The sequence below is a fragment of the Thalassophryne amazonica genome, chromosome 6, assembly GCF_902500255.1.
Source record: "Thalassophryne amazonica chromosome 6, fThaAma1.1, whole genome shotgun sequence".
NCBI lineage: Eukaryota > Metazoa > Chordata > Actinopteri > Batrachoidiformes > Batrachoididae > Thalassophryne > Thalassophryne amazonica.
Window position 1 is genome coordinate 35622549 of NC_047108.1, and position 24547 is coordinate 35647095.

Below are 24547 nucleotides of genomic sequence, written 5' to 3' on the forward strand. Positions count from 1 at the left end.
CAAATCAATCCCGCTGATAATGAATTACGTCCCTGTGCCTACCTCTTGAAGAAATTATCTGATGCTGGACGTAATTATAACATTGTTGACCGAGAACTGTTGGCGGTGAAAGTGGCCTTGGAGGAGTAGCACCATTGGCTCAAGGGGGTACAAGAGCCTTTTCTGGTATGGACAGATCACAAAAACTTAGAGTACCTGTGCACAGCAAAGCGTTCAAAAGCCCAACAGGCCCGCTGGGCCATTTTCTTCAACCAGTTTAATTTCGTCCTCTCCTACCATGCGGGTTCTATAAACGGCAAGCTGGATGCACTTTCCCGGCAGAGTGATCCATCATATATTCTTTCCGAACCTTGCGATATTCTCCCGTGTCATGCTTTGTATCCGCCATTACGTGGGATATACTGTAGAATCTAAAGTCAGGTCGGCGACACGTGACGTACCCCACCCATCAGGGTGTCCTAAGGCAAGGTTATATGTTCCTGACAGTCTGAGGGATGATGTTATTCAGTGGGGGCATGACAGTTGGTTTGCGTGTCACCGGGCATGAAAAGAACATTACAAATCATTCAAGTGAGGTTTTGGTGGCCACCAGTTCACCAGGTGGCAAATTCCTCTCACTGCCTATTCCTACTGAACCCTAGTCGCACATCACTAATGACTTTGTAACTGGTCTTCTTCCCTCCAAAGGGAACACAGTAATTTTGACTGTAGTAGACAGACTGTTGAAAGTAGCACATTTTGTACCTTTACCTAAATTACCTATTGCTAAGGAAACTGCAGAAGCTCTGTTAACAAACATTTTTAGATAACATGGTTTCCCGCAGGATATTGTTTGGGATCGCGGACCTCAGTTTGTCTCTCAGTTTTGGAAGGAATTCTGCTGCTTTCTGGGAGTCACTTCTAGCCTCACCTCTGGTTGTCACACCCTCAGGCCAACGGGCAGACAGAGAGGGTCAACCAAGAGCTTGAGAAGGGCCTTTGTATCCTTGCCTCACCGCATCCAACCACATGGGCCTCTCAGCTAGTCTGGATTGATCTCTCACATAATTGCCACTCGTCCTCCTCAACCGGTTTCTCTCCATTTCACATAGTTAACGGCTTTCAACTGACTTTATTTCCTCCCACAGACCTGTACTCCTGGAACTTGGAAGCGGGCTCGTCTGGCTCTCCAGCGTGCTTCAGCCACTTATAAGGTAGCCACTGATAAGAAAAGATCCATGGCTCCTGTCTACACCCCGGGACAGAAGGTCTGGCTCTCCACGTGGCATGTGCCCATCAAGGGCCTTCCCAGGAAACTCCCGCTCAGGTTGTTGGTTCATTCCCCATCTCCAAAGTTATTAATCCTGTCTCTGTCCGTTAACAACTCTCTAGGTCCATGAAAATCCACCCCACGTTCCCCATCAGCCATGTGAAGCTTGTACGCTCTAGTTCCAACCACTAACCATGATGGTGTCAACGGTTATAAAAATAAGTGAATGAAATACATAAGACATTCTCCTATATAGCCTAACATAGCAATACAGTTGTATACAAAGGTTTGGGCACCCCTGATAATTTTCATGATTTTCCTTTATAAATCATTGGTTGTCTGGATCAGAAATTTCAGTTAAGTATATCATAACCCACAGACCTGCTCCAAAGACCTACAACATGATCTTGCTGCAGATTGTCTCTGTGCATCGTTCAACTATACAGCACACTTTGCACAAAGAGATGCTATATGATGCTGTAATGCAGAGGAAGCCTTTTCTGTGTACACACCACAGTCAGTCACTTGAAGTATGCAAAAGCACATTTGGACAAGCCAGCTTCATTTTGGAATAAGATTCTGTGGACTGATGAAAATTAAGTTATGCATGGCTGAAAAAGAACACAGGATTCCAAGAAAAACACTTGCTACCTACAGTAAAATTTGGAGGTGGTTCCATTATGCTGTGTGGCTGTGTGGCCAGTGCAGGTACTGGAAATTTTGTTAAAGTTGAGGGTCACATGGATTCCAGTCAGTATCAGCAGATTCTTGAGAACAATGTTCATGAATCAGTGACAAAGTTGAAGTTGCGCCAGGGCTGGATCTTTCAACAAGACAATGACCCTAAACGCTGCTCAAAATCTACTAAGGCATTCATGCAGAGGAACAAGTACAGTGTTCTGGAATGGCCATTTCAGTCCCCAGACCTGAATATTATTGAAAATCTGTGGTGTGATTTTAAGCGCGCTGTCCATGCTTGGAAACCAACAAACCTGAGATGTTTTGTAAAGATTAATGGTCCAAAATACCTTCAACCAGAATCCAGACTCTCACTGGAAGCTATAGGAAGCGTTTAGAGGCTGTTATTTCTGCAAAAGGAGGATCTACTAAATATTGTTGTATTTTTTTCTGTTGGGGTGCCCAAATTTATACACCTGCCTAATTTTAAAGAATTATTGTTTCTGTAAATCCTAAACTTCATTTCACTTCTCAAATATCACTGTGTTTGTCTGCTATATGATATATTTAGCTGAAATTGCTGATCCAAACAACCAATGATTTATAGGGGTGCCCAAACTTTTACATACCACTGTAAACTGGTGAGTAATTATGGTTCACTCTGCCAATGGAGGTTCACAGAAAATGGATCCTAATGTGCCTATAGACTTGGAGCTTTATTTCAAAGGATTAATACAAATATGTCATAACATTACAGACATTTTTATACATAATCCTTCCATTCTGAGATCATAAAAAATTGGACAAACTAAACACAGAGTTTATTGCTACTGCTAATCACTGCTTCACAGAAAATTTCTCATTTCTGACTTTTCCCTCTAAATAATAATGCACCAGATGGTGGTTTATTCATATTATGCCCCAAAAAATAAACCACCCATGGCGAACCAGCTAAGTACAACATAACTGCATTATATACCCTAATTTGCACTCAGAATTTGTACTGTGCACATGAGAATATGGAGCTGGACATACCCCAAATGCACTTATATTATGCACTTTAGAGCTTGCCCCATAGATCAATAAGTTAAGTGTACATTAGGGTCCATACCTGAAGGTGGGTGTGGTGGTTAAGTGCACTTGTTTCCAGTGCATAAGTTCCTGGTTCAAGTCCACCCATGCCCATTCTCCATGAAATGTGGAATTGCTTCAGGTAAGGCATTCGGTGTAAAACTTATGCCAAATCAACATGGAGGCCCACCTCAAATTTGTTGTGGCAACCCCAGGTGAAACAAGGCAGAAGCTGAAGGGTCTTATTTACGGTTCATTCCTCCAAGACGGCCCAGAATCCCTGACCTTGCAATGTTGAACATGAAGATTTATATCCTGGATCTACTATTTTATGTAGACATATAGAATAATCATAAAGGACATCTTGCCTAAATCATGTCTTTTGTGTCACATGATCACTAGAAGTAGCCAAAGTTGGCTGCTGACATAACCACAGAATGAATTCACTCTGGCATTTAGCCACAGTGGTTAACACAAGCTTCTCATACCCCACACATATAAACAACCTTGCTTTGGATAAACATTCAACACAAACATAATTTTCATTCAAGATGTACCAGCTGGGTTGGCAGTAAAGTAAGTGATGTTGCAGGATAAAATGTTGCAGGATAAAATGAAATACATCATTTCCACATTCTGTGGAAATGATGTATTTCACGATTCTCCTGTGAATTTGTTCTAAATTTCAATAGTATGTGCCAAACTGCACCTTTTAATAAAAATGTTACAAAGTCAGTGATATGAACATGGCCCACTGTGCATTTTTTTAAATGTTGTAAATTTCCTGGAATCACAGATGTCCTTAATTTTAATGGTTGCCATTTCATGTCAGACCCAAGTTTTGTAAAAATTGGTAAATTAATTTTTGAATCATCCTTCAAACACACAGATGCAAAAAACATCATCCATGGAAGCGCAAATGAAACCTTATTGTATGTCGAGTCGACCTAATAATACATTATCGTCTGCATATGTATGTCAAGTGGTAATTAGAATAGTAAGCCGGAGCACAGACACAAACACAGGCTCCAGCCCCTCGTGACCCTTGACGTAAACAGGCAAACACAGTAACCGAGTATGGAAATAAATGGATTAAATACACTACATCAACCTAACAGAGTATAAGGCTAATGTATTCCTGGGGAGGTGATAGTCTAGTGCAGGGGTGGCCACGTTTGGTCCTCGAGAGCCACCTTCCTGACACTCTTAGTTGTCTCCCTGCTCCAACACACCTGAATCCAATGAAAGACTTGTTAGCAGACTTTTAATGAGCCTTTCATTGGATTCAGGTGTGTTGGAGCAGGGAGACAACTAAGAGTGTCAGGAAGGTGGCTCTCGAGGACCGAACTTGGCCACCCCTGGTCTAGTGGTTGAGTGGTGATCTAAAGACCAGAGAATCCTTGGTTCAAACCCACGTCAGGTCGGAAAATCACTAAGGGTCCTTGGGCAAGGTCCTTAATCTACAAGTTGCTCTTGGTGTGTGTGTGTGTGTGTGTGTGTGAGTGAATGTAAGGCATCATTGTAAAGTGCTTTGAGCTTCTGATTCAGATGGCAAAGCATGATATAAATGCAGTCCATTTACCATTTAGATGATCCATCTAGGCTTCTTGGTTGTTGAAATGTACAAAAAAGGGTGTTTTTCAAATAATGCTTTCCTTGACCTTTGGCCAAACTACTCAAAAATCCAATCACTTCTGGATATCTATCCAAATAATATTCCCACCAAGTTTGAATGAAATCAGCCAAATGTTTTGGATTTAACTTACAAATGCATGGATATGCGCACAAAAATTGTAAACAACACCCTGCTCTTGCCACTTCCCTGAAGCACAGGGCAAAAACAAACAAACAAAAAAAACCTTCAGGGTAAAGAGATATAAAGTGTTTATAGTGAAAATGACAGTTGGTAATTTCTGTTTAGGAATGAAGACAGCGCTGAAGAGAAGTTTATCTGCTGTTATTTCTCAGTGTAAAAGCAAATAAATCCTCAACCATCCCTCAGCATGTCTCTGACCTCTGAGGAAGAGAGCAAGCTGCTGGGCCGAGAATGACAGCAAACCATTGGATCAGAGCTGGGAGTGTGGAAATGTTACCGTGGATCTTTCGGCTCAACGAGGGTGTCACACTGTTGGACACTTTGTTGGACACGAGCCTCAATATGAGGCTCAACCCAAGGGACATTAATGTTTTGAAAGAACAAGGAGGGAGGAAAAGATTTTTTTTTTTTATTATACAGCAACAGAAAACAAATGATCTTATACTGCAGTTATAAAGACGTGATGCAAAATACACAATAAAGAGCAAAATACACAATACAAAGCAAAGGGGAAGTACTGCAAAGTCAGGTTAGTGGGCATGTATTAATCCAAAAGCCTTTGTTTTCAGAGACATGAATGTGGCTCTTTTTTTTAAACTTTGTTAAATCACAGAGGCTAATTTAGGTTGGAAAATGAACCTGGTCCAGAGTAGGTTACTTTAATTTTAAACAGCTATAAAAAGTGCTGCGATGACACCCAACTCCTCCAAGGTGCATTCTGCTGTAGTCCAAGTATTAGTACTTTACATAATAAAACGTTTGAAATTATGCAAATTTGAAAATAAATGTTACTTCAGTGCGCAGAATTGTTTTGCTATACCACAACTTTTGGAAAAAAATGTCAAATCACATGAATAACAAATATTTTTTTTTTTAAATGGACCCCAGTGATGTAATGTTTAATTGTGGGAATGAAATGAGTTTTAATACCAATCCATGGACTGGTAACTTTGTACAACCTCAAACCACAAAAAGTTGGGATGGTATAGAAAGTGCAAAAATACTCAACAACAAAAACAAATCAAACAAAACAGTGATCCTTACATTTACTTCATTGCAAACAGCATGAACCCAAGTTATTTCATGTTTGTGTGGTCAACTTCATTTCATTTGTTAATATACCTTCATTCCTGTATCTGATGCCTGCAACACATTAAAAAAAAAGTCAGGATGCTAAAACATTTACCACTTTGTAATGTTGCCATTCCTTCCTACAACACTTAAAAGGCATTTTGGCATTGATGATACAAAGCTGTGAAGGATTTCATGTGTTATTTTGTCCCATTCTTCTTGCAAACACATCTTAAGCTATGCAACAGTATTGGGTAGTAGTCATAGCATTTTTAGTTTCAAAATTCTCCACAGATTCTTTGTTGGGGACAGGTCAGGACTGCAGACAGGCCAGTCCCTTGTCCATATCCTCATCTTCCACAGCCATACCTTTGTAATGTGTGCAGAATGTGGTTTTGCACTGTCAAGTTGAAAATGCATGGACATCCGTGAGAAAGATGTCATCCTGAAGGCAGTGCATGTTGCTCTAAAATGTACTTTCTCTATTCACGCTGCCCTCACAGAAGTGTAAATTTCCTTTTCCAAGGATGCTGACACAACCCCACAACATGACAGATCCTGTCTTATGGACTGTGGTTCATAACAACTTGTCTTTGATCTGAGAACATGGTATCAATTTCTTTAAAAACAAAAACAAATAAAAACTGGAACACTGGACCCAGACTATGCTGCTTTTGACAAGGCTAACATTAGGCTATATATTTATTTTTTTGCACAGTAAAGTTTTGACACTTGTGAATGTAACTTCATATTGTAGTGCTTGACAAAAGTTTCCCAATGTAATCCCTTGCCCATGTGGTTATATCAACTATTGATGAATGATGGCTCTTGTGCTGTCTGAGGGATCGGAGATCACTGGTGTTCAGTTTGGCCTTGCACCTTTGCTCTTTACGTACTGAAATTCTTTCAGATTACTTGAATTGTTTTTTGACATTACGCACTGTAGACGGGAAAATATGCAAATCCTATCCCATCTGTCTTTGACGAACATTGTTTTTTAATATTTCAATCATTTTCTTATGCAAACTGGAGATTCTTTACTCATCTTTGCTCCTGAAAGACCCAGCCTCTCCTTTATACTGTTTTTGTATGTAATTATGATTACAGTCACCTGTTTGAAGTAACATAATTTTTTCTTACCTCAGTACTAGCCCTAAATTGCCCCCTCATAGTTTTTTTCTGGAATGTCTTGCCAACCTGAAATGTAGAAACCAATGAATATTAACAAATGAAATAAAGTTGACCAAACAAAACATAATGAAATAGAAGTAAAAGTAAGAATCACTGCAGGGATTTTGATCTGAGAATATGGTGTCAATTTCTTTAACAAACAAAAACAAATAAAAACTGGAACACTGGACCCAGACAAGTCTATGCTGCTTTTGACAAGGCTAACATCAGGCTTATTTATTTATTTATTTTTTTTTGCACAGTAAACTTTTGGTATTTGTGAATATAACTTCATATTGTAGTGCTTGACAAACATTTCCCAATGTAATCCCTTGCCCATGTGGTTATATCAGCTATTGATGAATGATGTCTCTTGAGTGCTGTCTGAGGGATCGGAGGTCGCTGGTGTTCAGTTTGGCCTTGCACCTTTGCTCTTTACGTACTGAAATTCTTTCAGATTGCTTGAACTGTTTTTTGACATTACGCACTGTAGAGGGGGGAAAAATGCAAATCCCATCCCATCTGTCTTTGACGAACATTGTTTTTTAACATTTCAATCATTTTCTCATGCATTTGATGACAAACTGGAGATTCTTTGCTCTTCTTTGCTCCTCAAAGACCCAGCCTCTCCTTTATACTGTTTTGTATGTAATTATGATTACAGTCACCTGTTTGAAGTAACATCATTTTTCTTACCTCAGTACTAGCCCTAAATGACCCCCCTCATAGTTTTTTTTCTGGAGTTTGTTGCCAATCTGCAATGTAGAAACCAATGAATATTAACAAATGAAATAAAGTTGACCACACAAAACATAATGAAATAGAAGTCAAAGTAAGAATCACTGCAGAGATTTTTATTTATTTATTTGTGTTTTCCATATTGTCCCACCTTTTCCTGAAATAGGGTTCTTATGCATGTTAATATAATGACCTGGTTTGTCATATTTTTGATGGAAAAGTACTGTAAATAAACATGAATGCACAAATAGCACCAGATTACATGAACATTTATTCTATTGTTATTTTCTTACATGGCAGCAGCAGTTTGCTGTCCTCTAACAACAAAGACACTAACAAGGACAGGACAGAGACAGAAGACAGACCATGCTTGATAGAGGAGGTGGTCATGCTGGCAGCAGTAATCACAGTCATGTGAAGGAGTGAGTAACATGAATGTATGTGTGTATATGTAGAGTGTAAAAAGTCAAACAGATGTGTGATAACGTGAATGATGACAGAGCGCCACACCAAAGCCAGATAGTTCCAAACCCAAACACAACCCCAAGGTCGCACTGAGCCCTGCAGCCACAGCAAGCACTGGAGAGCCCAAAGCACCCCTCTGTGAGAGAAGGCACGCACAGGCACAGGACCAGTACCATTCCACCAGAGCCGGCCCAAGGCATACGCCAACTACACGGTCGCTTAGGGCCTCCATGCCACCAGGGGGCCCCGAGAGCACCGAGACGTTGTGATAAAAAAGTAAATATATACATGAAATTAAAATAATATTGAATAATTTAAACGAAATTGTATTACGCCCGAAAAAAATTAATTCATTTTGACAAAATACCAATACTAGGTTAATTGATGCCTCCTGTTGGCTGCTGCCACAGTTGGGCAAATTTAGATGCACCGCTTGGGTCAGGTGGTTGATGACTAATCGTGAGGAATGAAGTGAGTGCAAGTCATGGAGCAGAGAAAAGAAATCCCTCTGGAGCGGAGAAAAGAAAAAAGAAGTTGGAACACGAGAAAAAACAACAAGACAAAGGTAGGTTTGCATGTCCAATATTACAATTTTTGTTGTCATTATTTGCGAAATGCTCCGTTCGTTTAGTGTAAAGTGCTTTAGGTGTCTTAAAGATTGCTCTAAGACTGCAAGGGAAGCTCAGCTTCCCCTAAAATGTCAAAAAATAAGGGATCAAATATACGTATACTGTTGTGTGTACATGTCATGGACTAAATATGCGCTACAACGCGCTCAACTTTTGTTCAGAATCAGCTTCTTATCACTGGTAATGACGCGGCTTTCCTCTCACTCAAACCCGCAGCTTCACAGTGCTTTAAACAGTCCACACACTTCAATAGCGACACAAAGCATGCAGCGAAACGAGACGAGTCGTTGGATAAATGCTGGGCTTTGTCCCGCCTATCGGAGGCTCAGCGTGTCTGGGGGTCTATGGGGCAGTGGGCTGGCCTCGGCTGGCCCGGATGCTCAGCTTCTGCATGATGATTGGATGATCTGTCTGAGGCTGAATCTCTTTTTGATTGACAGAGTAGAGAAGCTTGAATCTTCGACTGGACTGGGTTGCTTGACGCGAGGACGTTTCGCTTCAAATCGCAGAAGCTTCCTCAGCTAAAATGTTGCTGTGGTGGTCTGACTTCTGTCTTGACTCTTGTAGAGAAGAATAATCAAGAAGTCACAAAAGCTGGAGTTTTAAACCTAACCAGACCCCTCCTACCGAGAGGCCGACTGTTATAGACTGGTGACTAAACAATAGCTCTAATTAGCACCTATTGTGCTCTAGTTAACACCCTCCTAATGACAGGGCAGCTGTCCCTCTCCTGATGGCTCCCTTGACGACTCTGCTGATGACGTGAATGACTCATTACCATGAACAAAAGACTGAAACTGCTTTGACCTGATTACCCCATTGTAAACAGGGGATAAAGCGTGTCTCAGACCCCCTCCCCGGTTAAGGCTAGGTTTCAAACGTTTCACAAAGAATGCCTCCTTGACCCCCTCTCTCAAACCATTTCTTCTCTCTGGCTAATATTTTAACTTCCTTGTCCTCAAACGTGTGGTTAGTGTCTTTAAGGTGGAGATGAACTGCAGACTGAGGTCCACTGGCGCCCTCTCTGCGGTGCTGGTGTAGCCTTTTGTGTAAAGGTTGCTTAGTCTGACCTATGTAGTGTTCATTTTGATTGACAGCGAAATGAGCGGATTGCAGCGTCGGCTCGCAGCCGCCGCGACGCTCCGCCACAGGAAAAACACCTCTGTTGGAAGCCTTAAGGACAAGTTGGAACATGTCCAGCTGTTAAACAATTTCTCATATACTCACTCCACTGAAAGCCATCAAAAGCCGCCTGGATTTTACAAATGGTTATCAACACGGAGGTGTTTTTCCTGTGCCGCCGCACCGCGCCGGCTGCGTCCCGACACGCGGACCCGTCTGCACGTCTTTCATTAAAAAAATCTCCTTTAACAGTGGAATATCCGGATAAAATGCTGAAACCGACTTCTTCTGAAACGTCTCTGTTCTCTCATGACGACCTGGATCAATAGAGCCTGAAATGTGGAGGTTTTCAGCTTGAAACAGGCTCATGATGGCGCCTGAGAGTGCTGCGCGACGTCTCGCACCGTGGGAAGTCCTTAAAGCAACAGTATCACCTCAAAATCTCTCATCAGCCGTTAAAATTTTCACTGAAAACCAGCTTAATTTTTCGAACCGTGTCCACTTCGATGTGTCTCACAGGTTTAGAAAAAATTTTGATCAAACAAAGCGCCAGTCTCTCAGCAACTTCTCAGTCAAAGGAATTCCGACGAGGGGCTGGACGACTCCTCCCACAAGGAGTGCTCACAGGTGAATGACGTCACCAACAGGCGTGGAAAAACTCACGCATGCGCACGAGGGTTCAAGCATGTCTGACGTAAAAACATATGAATGAAATCCATATAGTTTTTGAAAAAAATAAAAAGGACCTATACTTTATGGACAGACCTCGTATTTATGAGTTTGCTACCCCTTTAAGGTTAAAAACAAGAATGACACCTGTATGATGTAAGATAATTACAAATAATGCTAATGATTGTGGGTACGTTACACACATAACAGTGTAGCCTATGGAATAATGAGGCATCTGGTGCTGAGGTGATGGTAGGGGGGCCCCCAAATGAAATTCTGCTTAAGGCCCCATAAAGGCTTGGGCCGGCCCTGCATGCCACGCCTGAAGTGAGACATAGCAGGTGTGCCATGTGTGCACCTAACTCAGCACAAACAGGAATGTAGAAGTCCCCGTAAGCACAAGACACAGGACACTGACTGCAAGCACAGCACCAAAAAGAGTCCACCACCCCACAGATCAGCCATCAGTCACCAGCTCAAGCCCCACCACCAACACCCCCAATTGGCCAGGGTCCCCGCATGTGTGCAGAGGGGAGAGCCCGACCCAGCCACTGGGGCCAGGCATGCACAAAATCCATCTCTGTAGGAGCCCCCCTGTGCAGGAATGTGCAGATGGAACAATTCAAACTGATAACCACTGTGGTGTTAGCTATGATCCCAGTGTCAGGATTTGTTGAGCCAACTCACACAAAGAAAGCCTGGCTGTATTGATCTTACTTCTTAGTCTTCGTGCTGGAAGAAACAAAACAGAATAAAGTGTATGCTGAACTTAAGCACATCTACTCCAGCAAGGTTTGTAACTGGACAGCATGGCACGTTCGGAAAAACAAAAAGCCAGCTAAATGTTAGGTCCGTGTGTGAATCAGGTGTCCCCTATGTAAGGATGAAGGCAGCACTTGTTGAACATGGTTTTCTCTTTGAAAGCCTGAGGAAAATGGGACGTTCAAGACATTGTTCAGAAGAACAGCATAGTTTGATTAAAAAGTTGATTGGAGACGGGAAAACTTATACACAGGTGCAAAAAATTATAGGCTGTCCATCTACAATGATCTCCAATGCTTTAAAATGGACAAAAACACCAGAGACGCGTGGAAGAAAATGGAAAACAACCATCAAAATGGATAGAATAATAACCAGAATGGCAAAGGCTCACCCATTGATCAGCTCCAGGATGATCAAAGACAGTCTGGAGTTACCTGTAAGTGCTGTGACAGTTAGAAGACACCTGTGTGAAGCTAATTTATTTGCAAGAATCCCCCGCAAAGTCCCTCTGTTAAACAAAAGACGTGCAGAAGAGGTTACAATTTGCCAAAGAACACATCAACTGGCCTAAAGAGAAATGGAGGAATATTTTGTGGACTGATGAGAGTAAAATTGTTCTTTTTGGGTCCAAGGGCCGCAGACAGTTTGTGAAATGACCCCCAAACTCTGAATTCAAGCCACAGTTCACAGTGAAGACAGTGAAGCATGGTGGTGCAAGCATCATGATATGGCCATGTTTCTCCTACTATGGATCAGTTTGGATATGTCAAAATACTTGAAAAGGTCATGTTGCCTTATGCTGAAGAGGACATGCCCTTGAAATGGGTGTTTCAACAAGACAATGACCCCAAGATCTTGGTTCCAAACCAACAAAATTAATGTCTCGCAGATCTGAAGAAATCATGAAAAACTGTGGTTATACAACTAAATACTAGTTTAGTGATTCCCAGGATTGCTAAAAAAGCAGTTTGAACATAATAGTTTTGAGTTTGTAGCATCAACAGCAGATGCTACTACACTCAACAAAAATATAAACGTAACACTATTGGTTTTGCTCCCATTTTGTATGAGATGAACTCAAAGATCTAAAACTTTTTCCACATACACAATATCACCATTTCCCTCAAATATTGTTCACAAACCAGTCTAAATCTGTGATAGTGAGCACTTCTCCTTTGCTGAGACAATCCATCCCACCTCACAGGTGTGCCATATCAAGATGGTGATTAGACACCATGATTAGTGCACAGGTGTGCCTTAGACTGCCCACAATAAAAGGCCACTCTGAAAGGTGCAGTTTTATCACACAGCACAATGCCACAGATGTCGCAAGATTTGAGGGAGCGTGCAATTGGCATGCTGACAGCAGGAATGTCAACCAGAGCTGTTGCTCGTGTATTGAATGTTCATTTCTCTACCATAAGCGTCTCCAAAGGCGTTTCAGAGAATTTGGCGGTACATCCAACCAGCCTCACAACCGCATACCACGTGTAACCACACCAGCCCAGGACCTCCACATCCAGCATGTTCACCTCCAAGATCGTCTGAGACCAGACACTCGGACAGCTGCTGAAACAATCGGTTTGCATAACCAAAGAATTTCTGCACAAACTGTCAGAAACCGTCTCAGGGAAGCTCATCTGCATGCTCGCCGTCCTCATCGGGGTCTTGACCTGACTCCAGTTTGTCGTCGTAACCGACTTGAGTGGGCAAATGCTCACATTCGCTGGCATTTGGCACGTTGGAGAGGTGTTCTCTTCACGGATGAATCCTGGTTCACACTGTCCAGGGCAGATGGCAGACAGCGTGTGTGGCGTCGTGTGGGTGAGCGGTTTTCTGATGTCAATGTTGTGGATCGAGTGGCCCATGGTGGCGGTGGGGTTATGGTATTGGCTGGCGTCTGTTATGGACAAAGAACACTGGTGCATTTTATTGATGGCATTTTGAATGCCACGAGATCCTGAGGTCCATTGTTGTGCCAACATCCAAGAACATCACCTCATGTTGCAGCAGGATAATGCACGGCCCCATGTTGCAAGGATCTGTACACAGTTCTTGGAAGCTGAAAATGTCCCAGTTCTTGCATGGCCGGCATACTCACCGGACATGTCACCCATTGAGCATGTTTGGGATGCTCTGGACCGGCGTATACGACAGCGTGTACCAGCTCCTGCCAATATCCAGCAACTTCGCACAGCCATTGAAGAGGAGTGGACCAACATTCCACAGGCCACAATTGACAACCTGATCAACTCTATGCGAAGGAGATGTGTTGCACTGCATGAGGCAAATGATGGTCACACCAGATACTGACTGGTATCCCCCCCCCCCCCCCCCCCCCCCCCAATAAACCAAAACTGCACCTTTCAGAGTGGCCTTTTATTGTGGACACTCTAAGGCACACCTGTGCACTAATCATGGTGTCTAATCAGCATCTTGGTATGGCACACCTGTGAGGTGGGGTGGATTATCTCAGCAAAGGAGAAGTGCTCGCTATCACAGATTTAGACTGGTTTGTGAACAATATTTGAGGGAAATGGTGATATTGTGTATGTGGAAAAAGTTTTAGATCTTTGAGTTCATCTCATACAAAATGGGAGCAAAACCAAAAGTGTTGTGTTTATATTTTTGTTGAGTGTATTATTGTGAACACCCCCTTTTCTACTTTTTTTTTTTACTAATAGCCCAATTTCATAGCCTTAAGAGTGTGCATATCATGAATGCTTGGTCTTGTTGGATTTGTGAGAATGTACTGAATCTACTGGTACCTTGTTTCCCATGTAACAATAAGAAATATACTCAAAACCTAGATTAATCTTTTTAGTTACATAGCACTACTATTATTCTGAACACTACTGTATATCTGGCCACTCGACCATCCAGGCCTGATTGGTGGATTGCTGCAGAGATGGTTGTCGTTTTGGAAGGTTCTTCTCTCCCCACAAAGGAATGCAGGAATCCAGAAATTCTCTGGTCTGATGAGACAAAGACTGAACTCTTTGGTGTGAATGACAGGTGTCGTGTTAGGAGGAAACCAGGCACCATCCCTACAATGAAGCATGGTGGTGGCAGCATCATGCTGTGGGGATGTTTTTAAGCAGCAGGAAGTGGGAAACAAGTCAGGATTGAGGGAAAGATGAATGCAGCAATGTACAGAGACATCCAGGATGAAAACCTGCTCCAGAGCGCTCTTGACCTCAGACTGGGGTGACGGTTCATTTTTCAGCAGGACAATGACCCTAAACACACGGCCACGATATCGAAGGAGTGGCTTCAGGACAGCTCTGTGAATGTCCTTGAGTGGCCCAGCCAGAGTCCAGACCTGAATCCAATTAAACATCTCTGGAGAGATCTGAAAATGTCTGTGCACCGACACACCCTGTCTAACCCGATGGAGCTTAAGAGGTGCTGCAAAGAGGAATGGGCAAAACTGCTATAACATACGAGTAGGTGCACCAAGCTTGTGGCATCATATTCAGGAAGACCTGAGCCTGTAATTGTTGCTAAAGGTGCATCAAGAAAGTATTGAGCAAAGGGTGTGAATACTTATGTACACGTGATCTATTTTTTTTTATTTTTAAAAAATTTGCAAAAATTTTAAAAAATGTGTTAGTAATCACAAACCATTGTTCCATAATCGCAGATCGTTGATCCTGATTGCTGAATTGTTTTACTGATGTCTGACTTTTTAATCCTGATAACTGCACTTTTATCCTGATTCCTGACATGTGATTGTGACTGCAGTCATTTCATCTGCCTCTTGATCCAGATCGTCAAAATTTAATGGGTTTGTGAGTTCTAATATTAATTCCTGATTAGAAAATCAAAGCAAACAGGATCAAAGATCAGCATATACGATCAAAATTTAGAAATGCATCAATATTTAGATGTTTAATTCTTGACTCCTACCCCACTCTTCACTAATTTTTGTAACCATTCTAAAAAGAAATAATAAATCTGATCATTGCATAACCTCCTTGCCAAAGTGTTGGCCCAGGTTTGGGAGTGAAGCAGCAGGACCTTCGTGGCCGGGACAACGGTGGGGATCGAACCCACGCGGCTCGCACAAAAGACCGTTCCTCTACCAGGTCAGCCAAAGGGGAACTCCCCGTTAGCCAAGCTAGCGGGAATGTCTTTTCAATTGGGACCCGGGACTTTCATCCCCCTACACATCTCCCCACCCTTTTTGACTTTGTCCCGAAGTCACAGGTGCATGTTAGCATACTCTGTGACTCACATCCTGTTCGTGATGCCAGATTGAAGCAGCAGGACCTTCGTGGTGGGACAACGGTGGGAATCGAAAACAACGCAGCTCGCACAAAAGACCGTTCCTCTACCAGGTCAGCCAAAGGGGAACTCCCCGTTAGCCAAGCTAGCGGGAACGTCTTTTCAATTGGGACCCGGGACTTTGATCCCACTACAGGAGCATGAACTAGTACTGTGCATCACCACATCTACCAGACCACAGAACTGCCCTGGGTCCTTGAGGGTAAACACTCAGGAAGACAACTAATCCATCCCCACATCTCACACGTAACCACCCATCTGCTGGAGTCAGGTGAAATGTGGGCACCACCTTGAGATTTTCCAGCTGCTGGATTCCTCAACACTGAGGCAGCGACATATTGGATCAGACACAAAGACATGCATCACATGGCCAAAGTAGCTTAGCTTATGCTCCATCACAGTGCAAGTAATATTCCTCATGTCTCCCTAATACACAGTTCCTTAGACAAAGCCATTCCAGCAATACCCAAGGATCCTCCAAAGAAATCTAGTACCGGAGTCCTCTAGTCATCATCTTAGGTCACTGGTTAGGTCCTAGTCACAGGAGAGTAGGACGAATCAGGTCGTGGACTTTGTGGCGAAAAAAAGATGCAGTCACATACAGCTTTTTGTGGAAGGCGCTGATGTGCACATATGATGGTGGTAACACTGGTGTTTGATGGCCGTGTGTATGTGGCAAGAATTTATAAGACGATTGTATTCTTTGAGTGGGCAGCGCGGTGGATTTGTGGTTAGCACTGTTGCTTCACAACAAGAAGGTCATGGGATTGATTCCCACCTGTTGCCTTTCTGTGTGGAGTTTGCATGTTCTCCCTGTGTTTGCGTGGGTTTTCTCCGGGTGCTCCGGCTTCCTCCCACATCCAAAGACATGCAGGTTAGGTGGATTGGAAACTTTAAATTGTCTGTAGGTGTATGAATTCTTTGTTTGTCTATATGTGACCCTGTGACAGACTAGCATCCTGTCCAGGGTGTACCCCGCCTCACGCCCTATGACTGCTGGGATAGGCTCCAAGCCCCCACGACCCGATCTTTGATAAGCAGTTGAAGATGAGTGTGTGTGTTGTCTTTGCCGTCACCAGTGCAGTGGCTGTCCCTGGTGCTTAACCATGGTTCTTTTTGTGAAAGAGGAAGGAGGACATGTCTGTGGCAACACGTGGGTGCTAGAGCCATGCCTATAGGAGGACATGCTCTGCAACACACCCAGACACACCCTAATGCAGTTGTTCCATGAGACACCCCCACATATTTGTTTTATTTGTCATATTTGTCTTTTTCATAGTCCGGATGTCCGCAAAGTCTGGATTGTTTGACTGGGGTGAACACTCTGAGCTGTGGCCGGGCTGGTGGTGAGGGTTTGGACCGACTTGCAGATAAAATACAGATAATATACATTTGCTGGTGATTAAAAGGATGTTTTATATTAAGCTTCCTAAACAACAGACTGCAGCACAGAGGCAGGTATAGATACACAAAGGCACAGCCACATGAAGACTGAACGCAAACAACACAGCACCACTTCGCTGACATGACTAAGTTAATAATGTAACTATTAATTGCATAATATAGTTATAAATTTTTTGTTTGTTTCTTGATGGTGAAACTAAAGCTGCAGAGCTTCTTAACAGGCCTCTGGTTGTCTCCCTGTGTTCAGTACTTAATGCATGTGTAAAGTTGTGGATGTCACACACTATCAGCCACGGCGCACCTCTTTTTTTTTAACTTCAGTGTGTGTGCACTGCTCTGAGCCCACACCATTTATGGCCTCACACACACTCTCCCACACACATCTTTTCCATTTAATTATTCATCCCGTTTGACAGGGTACCAAATAAAATGTCACCGTATGTCTCCACTTCATTTCCATTCATGTGTAGCTTACACTTGATATAATTGATTTTTTTTGTTCATGTGGAATAATCGGACAGAGAGGGGAATCACAGGTCCCAAGGCCTATTTAAAGACATTTGCATATTTAAATGGGATATGGACTGGGAGGAGTTTAGTACGTCTGCATGTGTGCTCAGTTCTACATTGATTGGGATGTACAGAAGGAACATGCCTGGATCCATACACATACACACTTTGATACAACTGAATTTTTTGTTTGTGCATGTGTCAGTTTCTGGGTTTTTGCGTATGCCATGTTTCAGGAGGAAATCCATGCAAGTCTTTGTACATGAGGCCCCAGAGCACCAAAGACGCAAAATATTTTCTGATATTATGTGTGCAATATTATTGATTGATTAATCCATTATTGCATAAATTATTTGGCTGGCACAGCTTTATATGGGGAGGTGGGGTGAAATCCATCCATTATCTCTTATCTCTCGCTTACTGCAGTTAACCCTATAATGCCTGACTCATGAAAAGTATGTATCAAAAATAATACATGTGGCATTATAAGGTTAAGGGTTTATGTTGGGGGGGGGGGGGGGGGTGTTACTGGAGCCTATGTCAGCAGTCATAGGGTGTACAGGCAGGGTACACCTGGACAGGACGCCAGTCTATTGCAAGGCCACATAGATACAGACAAACACATTCACACCTTCATGCACACCAACAGACAATTTCAAGTTTCCAATCCACTGAACATGCATGTCTTTGGATGTAGTAGAAAGCCGGAGCACCCAGAGGGAACTCACAGAAACACAGGGAGAACATGCAGACTTCACACAGAGAGGCCACAGGTGGGGAGCGATCCAGTGAGGTGAAATAATTTCCAGAATTCCTGATTATTTTTCCACTTTGGAATGCACCGTATATGGAATGAGTGCCTCCATGTAGTTTAATTTTAATTTCTCTGAAACATCCAGGAATTACCTCAGGTTATATTAATACTGTGTGAACATGTGTCTGTGTAAAACATGGAGCTGTATATAGCTCCATGGTGTAAAAGGAGTTTACCGCTGTTTATGTCCTGGCATGGAAACGCATACAAAAATGCATTTGATAAACAGATTTTGTGTCTTTGGGTCACCTGTGTTGTAGATGAAATAGTCCACGGCTCTGAATGCAGATTTTAAAAAATAATTTAATTACTAATCTAAAAATGTCTTCTTTTTTTTTTCTTTTTTTTTTTTGGCTATTTCAGCAGTGGAGCTGTTTATCTCTTTTTCTTTTTATGGCCTCCTTTTCCTCACAATCAGCGTTTTCCTCTCAAAACTGACGGCACCAGCCTTTGACATGCGCACCTCTGTGGCACGGAGACTGTACCTTTGCGGAAATACCAAAATAAACCAGCTGCAGCATTCTAGAGTGCCAGGAGTCATATTTTCAACATGTTCAGGACACACTCTGTGACTGATTTTCACCCCGACACATGTATCCAACACTACATTTTGTTGTGAACCAGTGGCGGTCATAAAGGCAGTCATTTACAACGGATCTCGCTTCGCTCGGTCAGTACTGACAACACGTCGATCTGATATTTCACCGTATATACCTCACAGTCGGTTAACGATCCTTTATTATTTGCTCTTTAAGCACTTATTATTTCTAGGGATGGGACAAGTAGTCGTAATAGTCATCTATAACTAGCTAACATCCGTCGAGTTGACTATTTTTTATTAGTGGATTACAGGAAAGCCATTTATTAAGTTCATTTAACCCTTAAAAGAATAGACCTGCTGGAGCTGCCACCACTCCTTTCACTCAGTGAAGAAAGTGTGTGAACCTCGGCAGGTGATTTTGTGCTTATAGTTGTTCAAATAAATGTCACATTTGAGTTTCACCATGACGATTCAAAATTGGCTTAATTCATTCAATGTCAAATTTAGTCACAGACTATTTTTTCAATTTATTTTCATTTATATAGCACCAACAAAGTTGCCTCAAAGTGCTTCACACAAGTAAGGTCTAACCTTACCAACCCCCAGAGCAACAGTGGTAAGGAAAAACTCCCTCTGAGGAAGAAACCTGAAGCAGACCAGACTCAAATGGGCGACTATCTACTTGGGTAAAGCTACCGACACAATTGACAATACAAGAAATTATACAGGAAATTTTTGGAGATTTTGGGAGTCCATGCTGGTGCACAATACGGAAGGTCTGCAGAAAAACACCCACTCTTATCTCTGCATGGAGCCGGACCCCAAACAGAGAGAAAAAAACAATCAGGTGGCAGAAAGACAATGAATATAGCATAATTTGTCAGCATTAAGCAACAAGAAAAACAGAAGAAGTACTAAGGTGATCGCCGGCCACTAGCCGTAAGCTTTACTAAAGGAATCAGACTTTAGATAAAGTTGAGGCCGTGGCCCCCTCTGTTTAATAATAAAATTAATTGAAAAGGGTAAAAAGCATAGTAACATACTATGCCAGTATGCTAGTCATACGACAGGGAAAATAAGTGCGTCTTAAGTCTGGACATGAAAGTCTCTACAGAATCTGACTGTTTTATTGATGCAGGGAGATCATTCCACAGAACAAGGGCACAATAAGAGAAAGCTCTGTGACCTGCAGACTTTTTGTTCACCCTAGGGACACAAAGTAGTCCTGCACCCTGAGAATGCAGAGCCCGGGCCAGTACATAGGGTTTAATTAGGTCATCTAAGTAGGGAGGGGCTACTCTGTGAACAATTTTATAGGTTTGTAACAGAGCCTTAAAATCTGATCTCACATAGACAGGAAGCCAGTGAAGAGATGCCAAAATGGGTGTACTGTGGTCAAATTTACTGCTTCGTGTCAAAAGTATGGCAGCAGCATTTTCAACCAATTGGAGAGCCCTAATGCTAGACTGAGGTATAACTAGAAAACAGAACATTGCAGTAGTCCAATCTAGAAGAAACAAATGCATGAATCAGGGCCTCAGCATCAGCCATAGACAGGATGGAATGACTCTTTGCTGTATTTCGTAGGTGGAAGAAAGCAGTCCTCGTAATATCTCTAATGTGGAGGTAGAATATGATGATCCACGGAATCAAACGCAGCACTAAGATCTAACAGCACTGGAACTGTAGTGGTGTCCAAATCCATTGCAAGCAGAAGATCATTCACCACTTTAGTGAGAGCCATCTCTGTGGAATGATACTGGGATGTGTGGGATGATATCCCTAAAAAGCAGACCACAGTGGCTCAAAAAGATCATTCTCAGTAAGGTGGCCCACAAGCTGCTGTAACTAGTTGACTAATGATTTTCATGATTTTCAACCCAATGTTTTTAAACTTGTTAAATTTATTTTTCACTATGCACCATCTCATCTTTCTCTTCACTTTGTCTTGTCAGTAACAACTTTCACTTTGCTGTCCAAAAGACATCGTTACCCCTAAAAAATTAATCCATAAATGAAAATGACACTGATGGTAGAGTATCGTATTTCAAGTTTCCTGTGCACAAGACCAATGTTCATGCAGGCTGTATTTAAAGCTACAGGATTAGTCATTCTGTGGCCTCTAAATTACTGGCTTGTAGGCCTGATATGGGCCCTGGGCTACTCAATTGAGAATGATGGTATATAGAATAAATTGTAGGGTATTGATTCAAACGTCCTGCCATGTACAAATCAATTCATAAAAATCCAAATTAATTTCTGCTGGCCTTGAAATAGATATGTTGGCTGTTTGTCAGTGGGTGTGTGTAAATTCAACAAACTGATGAAATGTCCCCATTTTTAAACTCGTTAGTGATGAACTACTCGCTGTGGAATCGTACAGTGATAAGTCTGGCACATCATCACTCTCACGGAGGGCGTCTTATCCCTGTGGTCTCTGACTGGTAGCTGCAGCTCGATAAAGGCCTCGACTGTTTACTGATCGAGGCAGGAAACAGGCGCTCGGAGCCGAGTAGCCTGACAGCTGAGAGCTGTGAGTAAAGTCCAAAGCACGTGCGTGTGTGTGGGGGGGGGGCTCATCGCTATAAGAAATGGCAATAGTCCAATGATAATGATAATTCTTGTGTACGTGTTCAACTGTAATGGACATGCTGCAGAAAATCAGCACATCGATCATTAAAGAGTTCATTCTAACTAAATGCAGCATAGTTGGTAAGAACAACAACAAAAAAATGCTTCAACATCATTGTGTTCAGCAAATATCCATTTGCCAGTAAATTTCTTCTGTACAGAGTCAGAAAGCAGCTGAACCACAGGTCAAAGGTCAGTGCAGAACACTGTGTTTGCTTCCAAATGATTTTTGTTATGCTGAAGGTTTTGTAAGTCAGAGTTAGAGGTGTCAGACTCACCGCTGATGGTGGACTCCGTCCCGGTGTGCTGGAGCGTCCTGATGTCCTCCGGCTTTATCCAACTCTGCCTTTTTGTTATGTTGACTCTGGCCCAGCCTCCATCCTCTCTCACTCGACTCTTAGAGTAAATAGAGGACAGTTTGAGTCAGACACGCTGCGATCGTCTACTGAACCTGCTCTGAACAAACATCTGCTGCTCCAGTTGTCTCGCAAGACAAAAATTTAAACTTTTCTTTCCAGAAACAAGCTGTAGAGAAAACAGGCAACCAAAATAGCAAATGTCAAAACACCCTTTCTGTCCTTTATGCTTGAAGTCAGACCCTCAAAAAGTGTTGCTTTACACTAATGCCTCACATTCACTCCATTGACCCCTAGAGCTTTCAGAAAAACATCAATCTGTTTTCATCTAGAGCTGAAACAATCCGTTAACTCCTAATTGTCAACTCCCTTATTAATCAGTTACTCATTTATCAAGAAATAATCCCTAATGTTGAATCATTCCACCTCCCTAAATGTTAGGATAAGCCACATTTCTTTTCCATTTCTGATAAACTGGTTTTGACAGACTTTAAACAGTTGAATAAAGGAGGCTAAACTATTTCTAAGTGCTTTAAACTACAAACCCAAATCAGATTTCATATATTGTGGTCAACTTCAACTTGTGTGCATGTGTGTGTGTGTGTGGGGGGGGGGGGGGGGCTGATACTTGGGCAATTTAGGGCTATTAATGATTCACCTCAGATGAACACTCATGATCTTCAATCCTTCAGACAGCCCTGCATCAAGAGCAGTCATTCATCAATAGCTGATATAACCTTTGTCCAGTACTGCAATACAGAGTTACATTCAATAAATGGCAGTTAAAACATCACCGTGCAAAAAAAGAATCCATATGTTAATCTTGCCCAGAAGTGGCATCAACTTTACTGGGCTCTGAGGCTTTTGGATTGGACCATCACACAGTGGAAACATAAACTATTGTCTGACAAAACAGTATTCCAGATCTTTTTTGAAAGAAGTGGACACCTTGTGCTTTGGACCAAGGATAAAAAGGACCATCCAGACAGTGATCAGTAACAAGCCTAAAAGCCATGGTTTGTTGTGGTATGGGGTTGTGTCAGTCCCCTTTAGTCAAGGAGCATGTGTAGCTATATTAAGTCCTGTGGGATTTTTGTGGTGAAAGCAAATAAATCATCTAAATGTCTTGATAGGACATCAGATAATATAAAAAGCAAAACAAAACAAAACTTGTTGGCAATCTAATGTACTGTTTGTTAATGAGTACGGCCTGCATGACAAAGAACGTAATTTCTGAGACTTTTGGTACATTTCGTGTTTGCAATTGCTGACTACGACTTGTGAACACTGCCATGGGTGTATATTTTTGTGTTGTTTTCTTTCAAAATCCATGTTTCAGTTGCATTCTTGGTTCAAACCTGTCCTTCACACAATGTATTCCATAATTGTTGACATAAATAGTCACAGCGATGTCATCCGTGTATTGTAGATTACCATAATCATAAAAAATGTGATATTTTGGTAAATTTCAGGTCAACCAGGTAGTAACACTGTCATATATCTGAAATATCTGCAGAGAAAACACTGATTGCATTTTTCCTGCACTGTAAATTGTGATTTTGTCTGTTTGTTATCTTAACATATTATTCTATGTCATTAAGACACATGATTACTGAGGTTGTTATAATAACATGAAATTATTAGTTAAAAATGTCTCAACTACAAAACAAATGCAAATTTGAAGATCCAGACCCAACTGAATTAGAAATGTAAGTCAACTTGACTTTGGGGATAAAAATGCCTGCGTCATCATGCTTTTCTTGAAATGCATTGTGGGAATGCAGCTGCGAGCGGGTGAACATGTGCTCCTTTCCTCCCTTCCTCCATTTTGGATGCAAGTTGGAGGGCATCATCGACCGCGTATTTCTTCAGAGGTAAAACTTTCACTCGGTGATATTAATCAATTTCATTTAAGTGTGTGTGTGTGTGTGTGTGCAAATTCAAATCACAACCAAGCAGGTCAATCAATTAATAAATCCAAGTCAAGTTAACTGACACAAAAGGTTTACACAACTTACAGCTTTAATTAAAATGAAACAGATTTGCTAGTTCAGACAACTACCCTAAATAGTTAAATCAACTGACAAATCCAAGTCTACTTAACTGAAACAAAAGGTTTATAAAACTGACCATTTCAGATTCAAACAACTACCTGAATGAGTTAAATCAATTATGAAAGATAAATCAACCCAAACTAATGCAGGTGTTTACCCAACAAGGAATATCTAACCTAGATAACAACTTATTTTCTTTCACTTAACTTGAAATTTTAAGGCAGCCCTTCCACTTGTATTTTTAAGTTGAAATGACACATTAGATTTTACAGTGTGGAATCTAAATTTTTGTGGTACGGTGTCAGTAAAATGATAGGCAGGGGTGGTGGCCAAGTGGTTAATGCGCTTGGTTTCAGTTCAGAAGGCTCCGGGTTCAAATCCCACGCCTGCCACATTTCTCCATGTAATGTGGAGTTGCGTCAGAAGGGCATCCGGCATAAAACCTGTGCCAATTCAACATGCAGATCCACCTTGAATTTGCTGTGGCGACCCCGAGTGCAAAACAAGGGA

The 24547-nt window shown here is 42.0% G+C and overlaps 1 protein-coding gene across 2 annotated transcripts in view; it reads right to left on the bottom strand.

Annotated features, from left to right (window-relative positions):
* Window positions 1-22188, bottom strand: part of nr1h5 (nuclear receptor subfamily 1, group H, member 5) — a 133776-nt gene extending 111588 nt beyond the window's left edge. For both annotated transcript variants that reach the window (XM_034171986.1, XM_034171985.1), the window contains exon 1: window positions 21906-22188. The gene's annotated coding sequence lies outside the window, so the exon portion shown is untranslated. The remainder of the gene's footprint in view (window positions 1-21905) is intronic.
* Between the last annotated feature and the right edge of the window lie 2359 nt (window positions 22189-24547).